The following is a 16,318-nucleotide window of genomic DNA, read 5'->3' on the forward strand; positions in this document are numbered from 1 at the left end:
TGATTTGTTTGGTCCAGAAGAGCCTCCTCACAGTCTCAAATTTAAGATGATGGTGGATGACTAAGCAATATTATAGTCTTCTATTCTCAAGTCACCCTGCATTAATTTTCCTCTGCGGATCAAGCTTTGTGAGAGCGTCAGAATACCCAGGATATGTAGGATATTTTGCTTCAAATGTTTAACACTTTATGTAGCCTGAACCCATAAGGGATTTGACTTACCAGAGGGGGATTTAATGAATATTTGGAATGATTTATGTGATTCTTGTTCCATGATCCTTTGATTGTCTTGAGCACAGATGTCCAAGTCTAAACCAGAGGGAAGATAAGAGGATTGGAATTTGGAGGGGACTGCAACGGGGATATCGTGAGCAAGAGCCGATCCATAGAATCACACCTGTCTGTTGTGAAAGCAGACCAATCCGTCAAGCAATGCAACAAACATTGTAGATCTAGATCGGATCCGATGTTTTGTCCTCTTAGATCCCTCAGGGAGCTGAAAGATTGTCGATCCTATTGTTCAAGCCACGGATCCGCAACAGAAGTCGCATCAGCGAATTGATCCTCAATTGCAACCAGTGGCTCTCCTTTCGATCTGTTCAACGCCTTTACAGAATCAGCATTGGAAGAAAAATCCTTTGCGGTAGCTGACAACCCACCTTCCGATCTGTACAGCATCTCTCCTATGGAGCATTGAGGGCATTTGGGTGTCGGCTTCGGATCCGATTTCTCGGTAGTCCTATTCGAGTCCATGTTTGTCGTCGTTCTACATCTCCCTTGGCGTCCATGTGTTCCATCCGGCAGAGAGTGGGCGCTCAATTTCCCTGCGGCAGCTCTCATCGAAACCTCGGCCATCCTTTCCTCGCCGTCAAAAATACCCTCTATTGTATCCCTGATATCGTTTATATGTGTGTGTGTTTTCTATCTCTAATTTCTTAATAATTAGTGAACAACTATATAATGGAAAATATTTTATAACGAAAATGTAATATACTCTATTGTATCATTTTTCTTTGATGAAGTTTTATATTTTAAATGTTTTTTTTCCAATAATTATGATGTTTTTGGTTCAAAAATAATCATTGATACACTTCGAAGTTATTGAAACTTGATCTAAATATAAAACTTTTGATTAAATTTTTATTAATTAACTTGTTTTTGTGTATTGAATATTTATAAATACCAATGTTACATGGTATTAATATGGTTGTACTAAGTTAACCGTGAACTATTATAGAAATATTTTTATTATTTATAATTTAAATGTTAAAGAATCAAAATATATATATATATGAAAACATATTATTTCTTTATATTAAATTAATTGATATTACTTGAAATTGAATTTAAATTAAAAATATATATTCAAAACAGGAAATTTTAATATAATAACTATATAAACTTGAACAATAATAAATTTTCAAAGTGAATAAATGGATGGAATTATAAATAATTACATGAAATTGCATAATAATAGATTTTCAAAATATAGCCCACAGGGCTTTGGATTGGCGGTGAATGGGTGCATTGTTAAGGTACTCTTTGCGATAGGTCATTGGTTCAAATCCCCCATGGGTGCTTACCTACCAAAAAAAAAAAGATTTTCAAAATTTAATAGAAATTTATATTTAATATAAATTCCTTGAATGTTATCAATTAGTTTAATGCTACTCAAAGATGTCATAATCACACACTGCGACTAATTTTGGAGAACATCATACACTTGAAACAAGCATTTGATTATATATCGTGTTGGAGAACATCATACACTTGAAACAAGCATTTGATTATATATGTGTTTCCACATTTATAGGGAAAGAAACTAATTTTGGAGAACATCATACACTTGAAACAAGCATTTGATTATATATCGTGTTGGAGAACAGCATACACTTGAAACAAGCATTTGATTATATATGTGTTGCCACATTTATAGGGAAAGAAACAATGAAGCAGACTTACTATCTAAAGAGGCTGCTCGATAGCCTTTAGGATTTTGGCTTACCCCGAAGAATGTAAATGGAGCAGTTCAGGAATTCTAGTGCCAGTCTTTTACTAATGGATTAAAAAAAAAAAAAACTTTGGTGCAGACTTATTGTGATTACATAATTTTATTTTCACACATATGATGGCCATCTATTTGACATCATTTATGATAGTAGCATATTTCGTGTTTGTCTTTAGTTGTTGTATATGACTTTTCAGTATCAGTCTATTTATTTTATGATATGGGTATGGACAGGAATTCTCTTTTTGATGATATATCTTGCTCACGGGGCTATTTTATTTTGAGCTCAGTGGTTTTTGCTTTTATTAGTCATTGGGACAAAATTAGAATGCACATGGATGCATATAAACAATGTAACTTTTTCTCTCTTAATAAGTTAATATTTTTTCCTTGGAAAAATATATATATATCAAAATGTTAATGTTTAATTAGAAGAATAAATATTAAAATCTAAATTATATAAAACCAAAAATATTATAATAAATAGAAAGTTTAAAATTACAAAAAAATCTTCGACTTATCACAACCAATAAAATAAACTTAATTAAAAACATTATTGAATTATATTAATATAATTGTATATTTTTTTATTTTTCATAATTTTAAGACCAATAATATTAAGAAGATAAATAGAAATATTTAATTATATGAAACAATAAAACACAATTTCCAACAAAAATTAAATAAAAAATTATTGTAGATATATTAAAATTTATGAAAAAATTCAATGTATTGTAGATATATTAAAATTTATCAAAAAATCTAACTTAATGTATAATTTTTAATTGTTAAAACGATTTTTTTAATTAATATTTTGTATTGTCAAAAAACAGAAACAGAAGATTACATAATTTTTAATTATTAAAATGATTTTTTTAATTAATATTTTGTATTGTCAAAAAACAGAAGATTACATAGTTTTTCCCGATTGGTCCCTGAGAATTTTAATCCTCCTCAAACCATTAACACTAATTAGTTTGTATATTTAATCCTCAAATTATTAACACTAGCTAGTCTACATATTTCCATAAAACCTTGGATACAAAACCCACCAGACCTAACACTACACCATGAACACAAAATTCACGAGACATAACACTTCACCAAGACCTACGCATAGACCTCTAGTAAGTAAGTACAATGTAACGTCAAAAGCCCTTCTGATTGGGTTGAACCAAAATATAGAGAACACAGAAAACATATAAGTGCAAACCCACCAAAAAGTGTTTTAACCGTTGAAGAAGAAATCATTTTAATTGTTTAAATGATATATATATGAGAGAGAAATATTTAAAGATTATTTAGTGGAAAAAACATTTTTCACTAGCTTGCAATTCTAACATTTCACTAGTTTGTAATTCTAACACAAATTAATAATAATGTATTATGTAATATAATATAATAAAAAATAATTAACATTTTTAATAAAATATATATATATATATATATATATATATATATATATATATATTATTTTTAAATTTTCAAAAGGACAAAAATGTCCATTGTTTTGATATTATAGATTTGAACCAATTAAAAGAACTATACAGTCTCAGAATTCTCCTCCTCTTTACCATCGAAAAAGGGTGTCAACATCTATATATCTTTGGTGATTCTAAAATTATCATACACTGGTTCACTCATCAGTCAGTATGTCACATGCACACACTCAGAAATTCGTTGGATGAAGTTACATTATTAAAAATTCATCTTGATTATGTTTCCTGTCATCACATTTACAGGGAAATGAACCAACTTTCTGACAGTCTATCCAAGGAAGCAGCGCAACAGGTAATTCGTACTTGGATGATCACAAAATAGAACGGTTTGGATCACTATCAGTTTTATCATAGACAATTTTTGAGAACTAAACATAGAATGCAGCTCCTACATGATCTCTCACTTACAAATTCAGGATAGTTACTATTTTTAGGCCGATAGGCCTTCCTTTGAAAGAGACTTTTGTCGTCCTTTTGTTCCTAACGTTGACACCTGGCGTCACATTCAGCGGGCATACAATCGTCTGACATCTGTGCGCCGAGTTTATGGCACAATGCTCGGAGTTTACGGGATGCATGCCCGCTGGTTTCGCGCTTAGCGCCATCACATGGCACACCACGCGGGTTCTGTCATTAATTCTCTTCCTGGCAGGACGTCCGGTCACAGTTTTTCCCCTTGGTTCGCCCGCCCAGATCGATGGTAAGAAGCCTCTGCTGCGATCTGACGGTGGATTAGCTGCTGGGCACTTTACCCTACTCCGGTTAGCTTGGAGAAGACCTCTTTCGCCGAGCAGTCTCTCCAGGAAACCTGCTCTGATGTTGATTCTCCCGTAAGCGGTCTCGTTTGGTTTTTCTATCGGGGTATAGCTTATGACATAGGGGTATTCTCCGTCAAGCGATTTCATCTGCTACAGGTGGAGAGGAAACTGTGGAAGCAGTACAGAGAGTCCTTCGACAGGCCCTGAAGAAACTCCCATCCCAGGCCCTAAAGAAACTCCCATCCCAAGATCCTGCCCCCGACAGTATTCCTCCTAACATTGAAATAAGATACTGCATCAGCCGTGCTCGGTATTTACAAAAGAGAAAGGGGGACACTCATTTGGCAGTAGATCATCATATTCTTGGAGTGCTAAAAAAACTCCCAGGTTTCAGATTGCTTTACAGAGGCAAGTGTGAGGATAGAGAGAGTGAAATCCGAAGTGGAGAAGCTCAGAGGAGAGGGAAAAAAGGTAGATACTGTGTCTGGTGATACGAATTTTCAGGCCTTGAAAACATATGGCTGCGATTTGGTTGAAGATGCTGGGAAGCTTGATCCTGTCATTGGTAGAGATGAAGAAATTCTGAGAGTAGTTATAATTTTGTCTTGGAGGACCAAGAACAATCCTGTGCTCATTAGAGAGCCTGGTGTTGGAAAGACTGTTGTGGTGGAAGGGCTGGCACAAAGAATTGTTCGAGGGGATGTGCCAAGGTAAGCTCTTTTGCAAGCACACAAATATATATTGTTTGCAAATTGCACGCAAGTGCATGATGCAGTGGTCGGGGCGGTCGGTTGCTTCGCACCCCGGCCGCGTTCGATCCCCATGGTGTCGTTGCGCTACAGCATTTCCTGCTCCATTGCGATTGTACTCCAGATGTGACGGCTTGATGTGATGGCTATCAGCTAGGCTGATATGTATAATGTATAAAAAAATAAGAGGGCCCCATATAGCTTCTTCTGGGAACTAGCCCCTCCCATTTTAATATATTGTTTGCAAATTTTGGTTTGTAGGTTGCCTTCCCCAAATTTGGGGACTTTTGTGGGTCCGCATTGGTACAGTGTGTTGGGAGGGATTATCTTCAGAATGCAAGCTTGGTAGAGCCGCTAATTCATTTTGTTTTTCAAATGGTTTTAAACAGCAATTTGCTAGAAGTGAGATTGATATCCTTGGATATGGGAGCTCTAGTGGTTGGTGCCAATTACAGAGGCGAATTCGAAGAGCGACTTAAATCTGTATTGAAAGAGGTAGAAGAAGCTCAAGGAAAACTTATTCTCTTTATTGACGAAATACATTTGGTTCTGGGTGCCAGTAAGAGAAACCTATCTTGGTTACCTACGATTCAATTTTTAGATCTAGCAAATATTATATATGTTATTAGCCTTGATTGATTAAAGGTCCTTTTAAGTGATTGGTTTTAAGCTTCGGTTGTGAAGTAATCGTGTCGAATTGAATTTTGTTTTGTTTCCAGGGCGTACTGAGGGATCAATGGATGCTGCCAATTTGTTTAAACCGATGCTTGCTCGGGGCCAACTTAAGGTGCATTGGAGCAACTACTCTGGAAGAGTACCGGAAGTATGTGGAGAAAGATGCTGCGTTTGAGCGACGATTCCAACAAAGTGAGTGCTTAGTCGGGTTATTAGACGTATTAATATGGCTGTTCACACGCTTCTAGTGGTTTTAATAAATTTGTTGCTATTGATATTATGGGGCAGGTTTATGTAGCTGAACCTCGTGTGACAGACACTATTAGTATCCTTCGTGGTTTAAAAGAAAAGTGCGAAGGTCATCATGGTGTGAGAATATTGGACAGAGCACTTGTAGTTGCTGCCCAGTTATCAAGTAGATATATCACTGGTAAGTATATATATCACCGGTAAGTTGATACCTGGCTATTATGGGTGGAATAAGTTGCAATATGTGTGAATTATCCCAAAAGTAGTGTTTATTACTTGATCATTTGGGGTATTACGTTCTGCTCTTAATTCTTGAGAGATCAAGAACTCCTCTGAGGCATTTTGAAAATCATTATAATCTGTTTGTCTGAACAGGGCGACATCTTCCAGACAAAGCAATTTATCTTGTGGATGAAGCATGTGCAAATGTAAGAGTTCAATTGGATAGTCAACCTGAAGAAATCGACACCCTTGAAAGGAAAAGGATTCAACTAGAAGTTGACTTGCATGCCCTTGAAAAGGAGAAAGATAAAGCCAGTAAAGCTCGTTTGGCTGAGGTTTGTACTTGAGATAACCTTATTGCATTTTCTTGGCTGTCTTTCTGATCAGTGATCAGTCTGTAGGCATTTTTATTATGATGGGGATTCTCTGATGTAAAGATGTCTATTGAAAATTCTTTGTATGTTGGGGGGTGTTCACTGTTGTTTGACATAGTGAAAATTGTTGGTCGGTAAGAACCGTTAGTATCATAACCTTTAAATAACTCATTTTCTTTTCTGATTCTTATAGGTTCACAAGGAGCTTGATGATTTGAGAGATAAGTTGCAACCGTTGAAAATGAAATACCAAAAAGAAAAAGAGAGAGTAGATGATGTTAGAGAATTAACAATGATTCTATATGCGGAATAAACTCAAAGAATCATTAAAACTTAATGCCCAGGGATACGAATTACCTCCAGCCATTGGTGAAATTCTTGATGCAACTTCTTTCTGAAAACCATGCTCCAGCTATCCAAGCAAAAAGAAAAGAATACAGAAAATCTGAAGGCACTTCCAAGCTCTGCTCTCTCAGCTAGATGGTGTAAAAAACTGAAGGGGATTGAGATGCAAGCTTGGGGACCAAACAGATGAATTTATAGCCAAGCTTCCATCAAGCCTTTGATAGCTATGTGTCAGATGTCCCACAGATCAAGGCAGAGAACTCCAGATGGGAGTAATGGACCACTTCAGTAGCTCCCAACAATAAATTTATTAACTGCAGTTGATTTCCTTAACTTAAGGAAACTACTGCAGTTGGTTTCCATAAGTTAAGGAAAGACTGCAGTTTAAATTCCATAATTGTAGGCAGCAATTGTGCAATTAATGGAGCTTAACATTCTCCCACTTGGTCCATACTTCCAAACTTAATGTCTCAACTTAAAACCCATTGATAATCTGTATTAAGTAATAGATACATGAATCATGGCGATAAGTCCTCTAATGACGAGTATTATCTTCCATGTATTACTATGTATTTATTCTTATTATAATTTATGTGGCAACAATTTCTTAATGAATAAACCTTATGTTTATTCTTGGTCCTTCTTAAATGAATTTTCTCAAATCAACTTAAGGTGCACATAAATATGAGAAAAAACATCACAATAATTAAGAATTTCATTAAAATAACATTGTCCATACAATGAGAAACTACATAATGGGACCAAGTCCCATATTCAATACATGATCCTTGAATTTAAACGGTGGCATACCCTTAGTCAAAGGATCAGCGATCATCAACTCAGTGCTGACGTGCTCAATGACCACTTTCTTTTCTTTAACATGTTCCCTTATAGCTAAATACTTAATGTCGATGTGTTTATTTCGACTCCCACTTTTGTTGTTTTTAGCCATAAAAACAGCAGTTGAATTATCACAATATATTCTCAATGGCTTAGAGATAGAATCCATAATTCTAAGCCCAGAAATGAAACTCCTAACCCATACACCATGTAAAGTAGCCTCAAAACAGGAGACAAACTCGGCTTCCATAGTAGAAGTGGCAATCAAGGTCTGCTTGGCACTCCTCCATGATACAGCTCCACCGGCCATCATAAAAATGTAACCTGATGTTGATTTGCGTGAATCAACACACCCAACAAAGTCAGAATCTGAGTAGCCAATTACTTCCAAGTTGTCCGTCCGTCTATACATAAGCATGTAGTCTTTGGTTCCTTGAAGGTACCTCATTACCTTCTTTGCAGCTCTCCAGTGGTCTAAACCTGGATCACTCTGATATCGTCCCAACATTCCCACAACAAATGCAATGTCAGGTCTTGTGCAGACTTGAGCATACATTAGGCTTCCAACAGCAGAAGCATATGGAATGTTCTTCATTTGTTCTCTTTCAAAGTCGTTCTTCGGGCATTGGTTCAAATTGAACCTATCACCCTTCACAATGGGAGCTACACTTGGTGAACAATCCTTCATCCGAAATCTCTCTAAAATTTTATTAATATAGGTTTCCTGTGACAGACCCAAGATGCCTCGAAATCTGTCTCTATTGATCTTAATGCCAATGACATAAGATGCCTCACCCATATCCTTCATATCAAAATTTTTAGAGAGGAATTGTTTCACTTCATGTAGCAAACCCTTATCATTGGTTGCCAGCAAAATGTCATCCACATATAAAACAAGAAAACAAATTTTACTCCCACTAACTTTCAGGTATATACATTGATCCATAATGCTTTCTACAAAACCAAAAGAAGAAATTACATCATGGAATTTCAAATACCATTGGCGGGATGCTTGTTTTAAACCATATAATGACTTCTTGAGCTTGCAAACCAATTGCTCACCATCACTAGAGGGGAATCCTTCAGGTTGTTTCATGTAAACCTCCTCCTCTAGATCTCCATTAAGAAAAGTTGTTTTCACATCCATTTGTTGCAACTCCAAGTCAAAATGGGCTACTAATGCCATAATAACGCGCAAGGAATCTTTCTTAGATACAGGAGAAAAGGTCTCCGTGTAGTCGATTCCTTCTTTCTGAGTGAATCCCTTAGCAACAAGTCTTGCCTTGTATCTCTCAATGTTGCCCAATGAGTCTTTCTTTGCCTTAAAGACCCATTTACATCCAATGGCTTTTGCACCATTAGGCAACTCAACAAGATCCCAGACTTCGTTACTCTTTATGGAATTCATCTCTTCCTTCATGGCATTGTACCATAGTTCTGATTCTTTGCAACTCATGGCTTGTGAAAATGACTCGGGATCATTTTCGGCTCCAATGTTGTAGTCAGATTCTTGTAGATACACAATATAATCATTAGGAATTGTTGATCTCTTAGGTATAGTAGATCTTCTTAATGTTGTACCATCATCTTCCTGGGAAGTATGTGGTTCAACTTGCTGTTCAAAAGTTCTTGGCAACTCTTGAACTCCTTGATCTACTGGAATATTGTCAGCAGCTTGTGGAACTTCAACAATTGGTTGTTCAACACCAGTTTGTACTTGAGGGGTGCTATGAACAATAACCAATCTATCACTTGAAGTGGAAGGTTGAGATTCTGAATGATCCTTCTCAGAAACTATGTTTCTGGTTTGATCGCTCCCACTGATCAAGTCATTTTCAAGAAACTTTGCATTTCTTGATTCCACAATCCTAGTGCTATGAGATGGACAATAAAATCTGTAACCTTTAGACCTTTTAGCATATCCAATGAAATACCCACTAATGGTCCTTTGGTCCAGCTTCTTCTCTTGTGGATTATAAATTCTCACTTCAGACGGGCATCCCCAAACGTGCATATGTCGCAAACTCGGTTTCCAACCTTTCCATAATTCAAATGGCGTTTTAGGAACCGCCTTGGTTGGAACTCGGTTTAATATATACACTGCCATCTTAAGTGCTTCAGTCCACAAGGATTTAGGAAGATTGGAGCTGCTAAGCATACTCCACACCATGTCTAATAATGTTCGATTTCTTCTTTCTGCTACACCATTCTGGTCGGGTGAACCAGGCATGGTGTATTGGGCAACGATCCCATGCTCTTGAAGAAATTTAGCAAATGGCCCAGGTGCTTGTCCATCTTCTGTGTATCTACCATAATATTCTCCACCTCTATCTGATCTCACGATCTTAATTTGCTTGCCGCATTGTTTCTCTACTTCAGCCTTAAAGATCTTAAAGGCATCTAATGCTTCGCTCTTTTTATGAAGCATGTAGAGATACATATATCGTGAGTAATCATCTATAAAGGAGATGAAGTATCTCTGACCATGTGAGTCCATGTCTGGACTACATATATCAGTATGTATGATCTCTAATATGTCCGAACTCCTATCAGTACCTTTCTTTGACTTGTTGGTCTGCTTTCCCTTTATGCAGTCCACACAAGTCTCAAAATCAGTAAAATCTAGAGTATTAAGTATTCCTTCATTTACCAATCTTTTAATTCTATCTATGGAGATATGACCTAGTCTCCGGTGCCATAATTTAGAGGAATCTTCATTAATAACACATCTTTTAGTGCCAGTGTGAACATGCATTGAATCATAAGTGACATTGTCTTGTAAATTAATGCAGTAAAGACCATTAGACAAAATACCATTCCCAACATAATCAGATTTATAGAATAGACTGAAAGATTTTTCTGAAAAGTTTAAGGAATATCCAAAAGGTACAAGCCTTGAAACTGAAATCAAGTTTCTAGAAAAACTTGGAACATAAAAGGTCTTTTCTAATTCCAAAACAAAGCCACTACTTAAAGTTAAATAACATGTTCCTATAGCTTCTACATGTGAGCCCATCTTGTTTCCTGATAAGATGCTTTGCTCACTTCCCACTGGCTTCCTTAGGTTTTGCAAACCCTGCAAGGAATTCGAAATGTGAATTGTTGATCCAGAATCAATCCACCATGTGTTAATATTAACGTTAACCATATTAGATTCATAACAAACAAACGAGATTAAATTACCTTTGTCTGCAAGCCATTTCTGAAATTTGGTGCATTCCTTCTTCATGTGTCCCTTCTTTTTACAGAAAAAACACTTGGAAACCTTCTTGATATCGGCTTGGGGAGGTACTTTACCTTTCCCTTTCCGATTGGCTTGAGATTTGCCCTTTCCACGCGTTGCCAGCATTGCACTCTCTCCCAGTTCCATCACCAGTCTCTCTTCCTCTTGAACACACATGGTCATGAGCTCATTAATTGACCATTTATCCTTATGTGTGTTGTATGAGATTTTGAAAGGTCCATATTGGTGCGGAAGGGTGTTCAAGATGTAGTGCACTAGGAAGGACTCCGATATATCAACCTCGAGTTTCTTCAATTGAGCCACAGTGTCCCTCATCTGCATGATGTGCTCGCGCACACCTTTCACACTGGTGAGCCTTAGGGATGAGAACTTCATGATTAGGGTGCTTGCTAGTGCCTTGTCTGAAGTGACGAATTGATCATCAATGGCCTTCAACAAGTCTCGAACCTTTTCATGCTGATCAATGGAACCACGAATACTAGCTGAAATTTTAGTCTTAATGAACATCATGCTTAGACGATTGGATCGCTCCCATCGTTCATAAAGCGCGATGTCCGTTGTAGTGCTGGTATCAGTGAGTGCCGATGGTTCATCTTTCCTAATAGCATAATCTATGTCCATCCACCCTAAATGAAGGAGAATCCTCTCCTTCCAAACCTTATAGTTATCTCCGTTAAGTTCGGGAATGTCACAACGAATTTCAGAGAAATTTGCAGGTTGTACTACTGCATCAAAATAAAGAATCACATGCTTATGTTAAAATTGAGGCTTAATAAACTTTCATGTTTTACCAATGTAAATCATGCTAAAAAGAATTGAATCAAATGACATAAAAATTGCCTATGGGCTAAATTTTCAATTCAAACAGATTCAATAAAACTTTATGATAAAACTTATTAATTCATAACTCCTGTGGGTAGGTTATGAAATTTTATCCTAATTAATTACATAAATATAATAAAGATTCCTGTGGGATAAAATTTATTATATTCAGTGTAATTAATTACAATTTAATGTCTAAATAATCTTCATGTGATCTAACCAATATATAATTTTATTTAATTAAAGATGCTGTGGCTATTCTCTAATTAATTAAAATTATATGGATCACTTAGACATTAGTTTTGTTGCATAAACAAAACTTAATCAGAGAAGAAAAATAATATTTACTGAAAGGAGTAAGTCAAAATGACATTTTAATAAACTCCATATAACTGTAATAATTCTCCAGCAAAATCAAAATTAAGGTTAAAGAAGTCAGCATTACCGAAAATGACTACAAATTGCATTGCAAGGCTATTGAGTTCAAAATAGAGATTCTCACAATTTAGAGTTATTTTCTTTAAGTAATACTTCAAAGGTCATCCCTATATTCATTTTCCCTAATATTTTATAAAATGAATACAAAAACCTCATATTTAAACTCCAGCCTCCACAATTAAAATAATTTATACCCATAAGAATTCAATTACTCAATAGCATTAATACATCTATCTGATATATCAGTTGAGACAACTTCTGACATACAATACCTACAAGCAGTGAAAGCTTTTGATATTTATAACAGAGTATTGTATACTGTAATAGAAAGCTTCGAGTAGCAGAACTAGAATATCCGTGTAGTTTCTTCATAATAGATAAGCTTTCAAAAGATAAGCTATTTGACTTTCTTGTTCACAATTTCGTTTGTGAACAAGACTGCAATACCATCATTAATTTACAGGAGCCTCTACACATCATTATGGCTACTATTTGTAAAATATCATGATTGATGTTAAGATGTATACGCTGAGTTTCCATACCTAGAGTAGTTCCACATATAATTGTAAGGTAACTAAAAAATCTTCTATTTTACGATAGCTTCAGGTCTTTTAGGAGAACCATTCCTTCTCGAAAGATCCAATATCTGATCTTACTGATATGAAGAAAGCTCTAGACCTCGGCTAGTGTTATTCAAAAGCAAAAACTCAAAAATAAAACACAAAGACAGGCATTGAAACAGTACAGATACGGCGTCACAATCGGCATTTACTTTTGAAGTTGTAACTTTTAGATGCTGGAAAATTGTTTTGACGCAAATTTCATTTGTCGATTGGTAAAATCTCTTTACGCATTGGCCAAACATGCATATGCACATAATACTTTCTTGACCTTTTCAAGAGATTCAGATGAGTATAATATAGTAAGCTTTATTTTCCTTGAGTGATCAAATGCATGCATATAAACACAATCAAATGCGTATGTCAGAACTAGAACTAGAGGCTCAAGAGATTCATATGAAGCTTAATTTTCCTTGATGGATCAAGTGCATATATATATTGGAAATACACTTGACCACGTGTATATTCAGAAAGGGAAATTATTCCCAACAATACGATAAATGGGATAAAAAGTCTTGGTTGACATCCTTCGGTCGCGAGTTCAATCCGTTAGACCTCCAATAATAAGGTGCTATGGCCAACTACACACAGGTCATGTATTCGACCCACGGTTTGCGCAAAAAGAAATAAATTATGGAACGAAACGGTGGATCGAAATTCGTTTCTTGGCCAACACACAGCAAGGCAGAGGTAAAAGGGCTCCGATACCAAATGTTAGAGAATTAACAATGATTCTATATGCGGAATAAACTCAAAGAATCATTAAAACTTAATGCCCAGGGATACGAATTACCTCCAGCCATTGGTGAAATTCTTGATGCAACTTCTTTCTGAAAACCACGCTCCAGCTATCCAAGCAAAAAGAAAAGAATACAGAAAATCTGAAGGCACTTCCAAGCTCTGCTCTCTCAGCTAGATGGTGTAAAAAACTGAAGGGGATTGAGATGCAAGCTTGGGGACCAAACAGATGAATTTATAGCCAAGCTTCCATCAAGCTTCTGATAGCTATGTGTCAGATGTCCCACAGATCAAGGCAGAGAACTCCAGATGGGAGTAATGGACCACTTCAGTAGCTCCCAACAATAAATTTATTAACTGCAGTTGATTTCCTTAACTTAAGGAAACTACTGCAGTTGGTTTCCATAAGTTAAGGAAAGACTACAGTTTAAATTCCATAATTGTAGGCAGCAATTGTGCAATTAATGGAGCTTAACAGATGAAATCCGGGGACTGAAGCAAGAATGTGAGAAATTGCAGATTGCTTGGGAAAAAGCAAAGTATAGGAAGGCTGTGGTGCAAGCTGCAAAACTATACAGGGCCCTTAAAGGATCAAAGACTGAAACTTCTAGAAAAGAAGCTATGGGAAAAAATCTCATGTTAACAGAGAGTGTGGGACCTGATTAGATTGCAGAGGTACGTTGAACGAAGTATCTATACATACCTTCCATCGAATATGAATGACAGAATTTATGTTGGAAACCCAATGAGAGCTATAGTGTCTGATGTTCATGATACGTAATTATCTGATGAATGCAGGTTGTGAGTCGTTGGATTGGTAGCCCTGTTACAAGACTTGGTCAGAATGAAAACGAACGACTGATAGGTCTGGCAGACAGGTTGCATGAAAGAGTTGTTGGACAAGATGAGGCAATTCAAGCAGTTGCCAAAGTTGTGTTAAGATCGCGGGCTGGACTTGGAAGACCTCAACAGCCGATTGGATCTTTCCTATTCTTGGGGCCCACTGGAGTTGGCAAAACGGAACTTGCAAAGGCTCTTGCAGCTCAATTGTTTGATCATGAAAATCAGCTGGTCCGTATTGATATGTTTGAATATATGGAGCAACATTCAGTTGCAAGGCTCATAGGTGCTCCTCCTGGGTATGTGAACAGCTAGATGTTTCTAATTGACATTAGTTGATAGCCAGACACTCAATTGGTTGACAGCAAGACGCCTTTTTTTGTATAGTTGTATTTATATTTTTTCTCGATTTGTTGTTGTAATGTACTAAAATGATTTGATGTTGTAATGGCAGTTATGTGGGTTATGAAGAAGGGGGGCAACTGACAGATGCAGTAAGGAGAAGACCCTATAGTGTTGTTCTTTTTTATGAAGTTGAGAAAGCACACACTTTAGTCTTCAACATTTTGCTTCAAATGCTTGATGATGGTAGACTTACGGATGGACAAGGTCGCACTGTTAGTTTCTCAAACAGTGTCATTATCATGACATCCAACCTTGGAGCAGAGCACTTGCTTGCTACATTGTCTAGCCACACAACAGTAAAAACCCAAGAGAGAATGTCATGCAAGAAGTATGCACACGCATTCCTGGACTCTGTGTATGCATCTTTTTCATATAATTTTATCACGAAGTTGGCTGCGGTGCTTTGACATGCCTTTGAATATTGTTGCAGGTTAGAAGACATTTCAGGCCAGAGTTATTGAATAGACTTGATGAGATAGTTGTATTTGATCCTCTTTCTCATGATGAGCTCAAGAAAGTTGCTAGACTACAGATGAAAGATGTAGCAATTTGTCTTGCAGAGAGAGGCGTTGCTTTAGGGGTTACAGATGACGCTTTGGATCTTGTTCTTCAGAAAGCCTATGATCCTGTAAGTATCACCTTGTTTCTTTTTTATTCAGTCTAACTTGCCAGGGGATGTGCCCCCGACCCTAATACACTTGACATTGCATCTCCTTGACGAGTCGCTTCTCCCTTTCCCTATTGCAGGGGACATGACCCACTCCTTGGAAACATGTCTCCACATCATAGGAGATGTTGTGGGAGGGTTCCCTGACTAAATTCAACTTACCTCCCTTTGAAACAATCTAGAATTGCAATTTATATGTTCTATTCTGATGCCTGGTATTTTTCATTCATAATGTTTGCTCGGTGTTCTTCATGTACAGTGATTTTATTCAAGGTCTGATTTCTATTTTCCATGCCTTGTCATATAAACCTGTGTGGAAAGTTATTCTAGGAGTTTGATGTTTTGCAGAGTTTTGGTCGTGGTGGCCAACAGTGAATATTAAAAGAGCAGGACTTTTCAGTTTACAATTTCATTTTCTCAAATTTTCAATTCTCTCAATTTTCGCTTTCAGTTTCAGATTTTCCGATTTTCAATTTCGATGCTCTTCATTTCGATTTTCACATAATGTTCTTCATCCAAACTTTCACATAATTAGTGAAAGAATCCTATTGATATAAATTCCAGGTATTTTTAATTATTCATACATCAAAAAAAATATAAATGTGTATCTTGATGTTCCCTCCTAACATGATTTTAAAAAGTGGGTACTCAGCTTTGTATATTGCCCTTCGGGAAGCCTATCATCTTGGAAGTAAAACAACCTCTTTGTTTAAGTTTCTTATTTAGAGTCTGTTTTGCCAGGTGATGTGTTCCCGACCCCAGTAGTCATGTCTTTACATTTCCCTTTCCCGGGGATGTTTCTCCCTGTTCCGTGGGACTTGATCCA

At 36.5% G+C, this 16,318-nt stretch overlaps 1 pseudogene; it reads left to right on the top strand.

Moving 5' to 3' along the window:
• Positions 1-4,052: 4,052 nt before the first annotated feature.
• Positions 4,053-15,489, top strand: LOC149226983 (chaperone protein ClpB1-like; annotated as a pseudogene).
• Positions 15,490-16,318: the final 829 nt, after the last annotated feature.

This window comes from Pinus tabuliformis, chromosome J (genome assembly GCF_031772625.1).
Source record: "Pinus tabuliformis cultivar Carrire ecotype Pingquan chromosome J, CPIR1, whole genome shotgun sequence".
In the NCBI taxonomy this organism is placed as follows: domain Eukaryota; kingdom Viridiplantae; phylum Streptophyta; class Pinopsida; order Pinales; family Pinaceae; genus Pinus; species Pinus tabuliformis.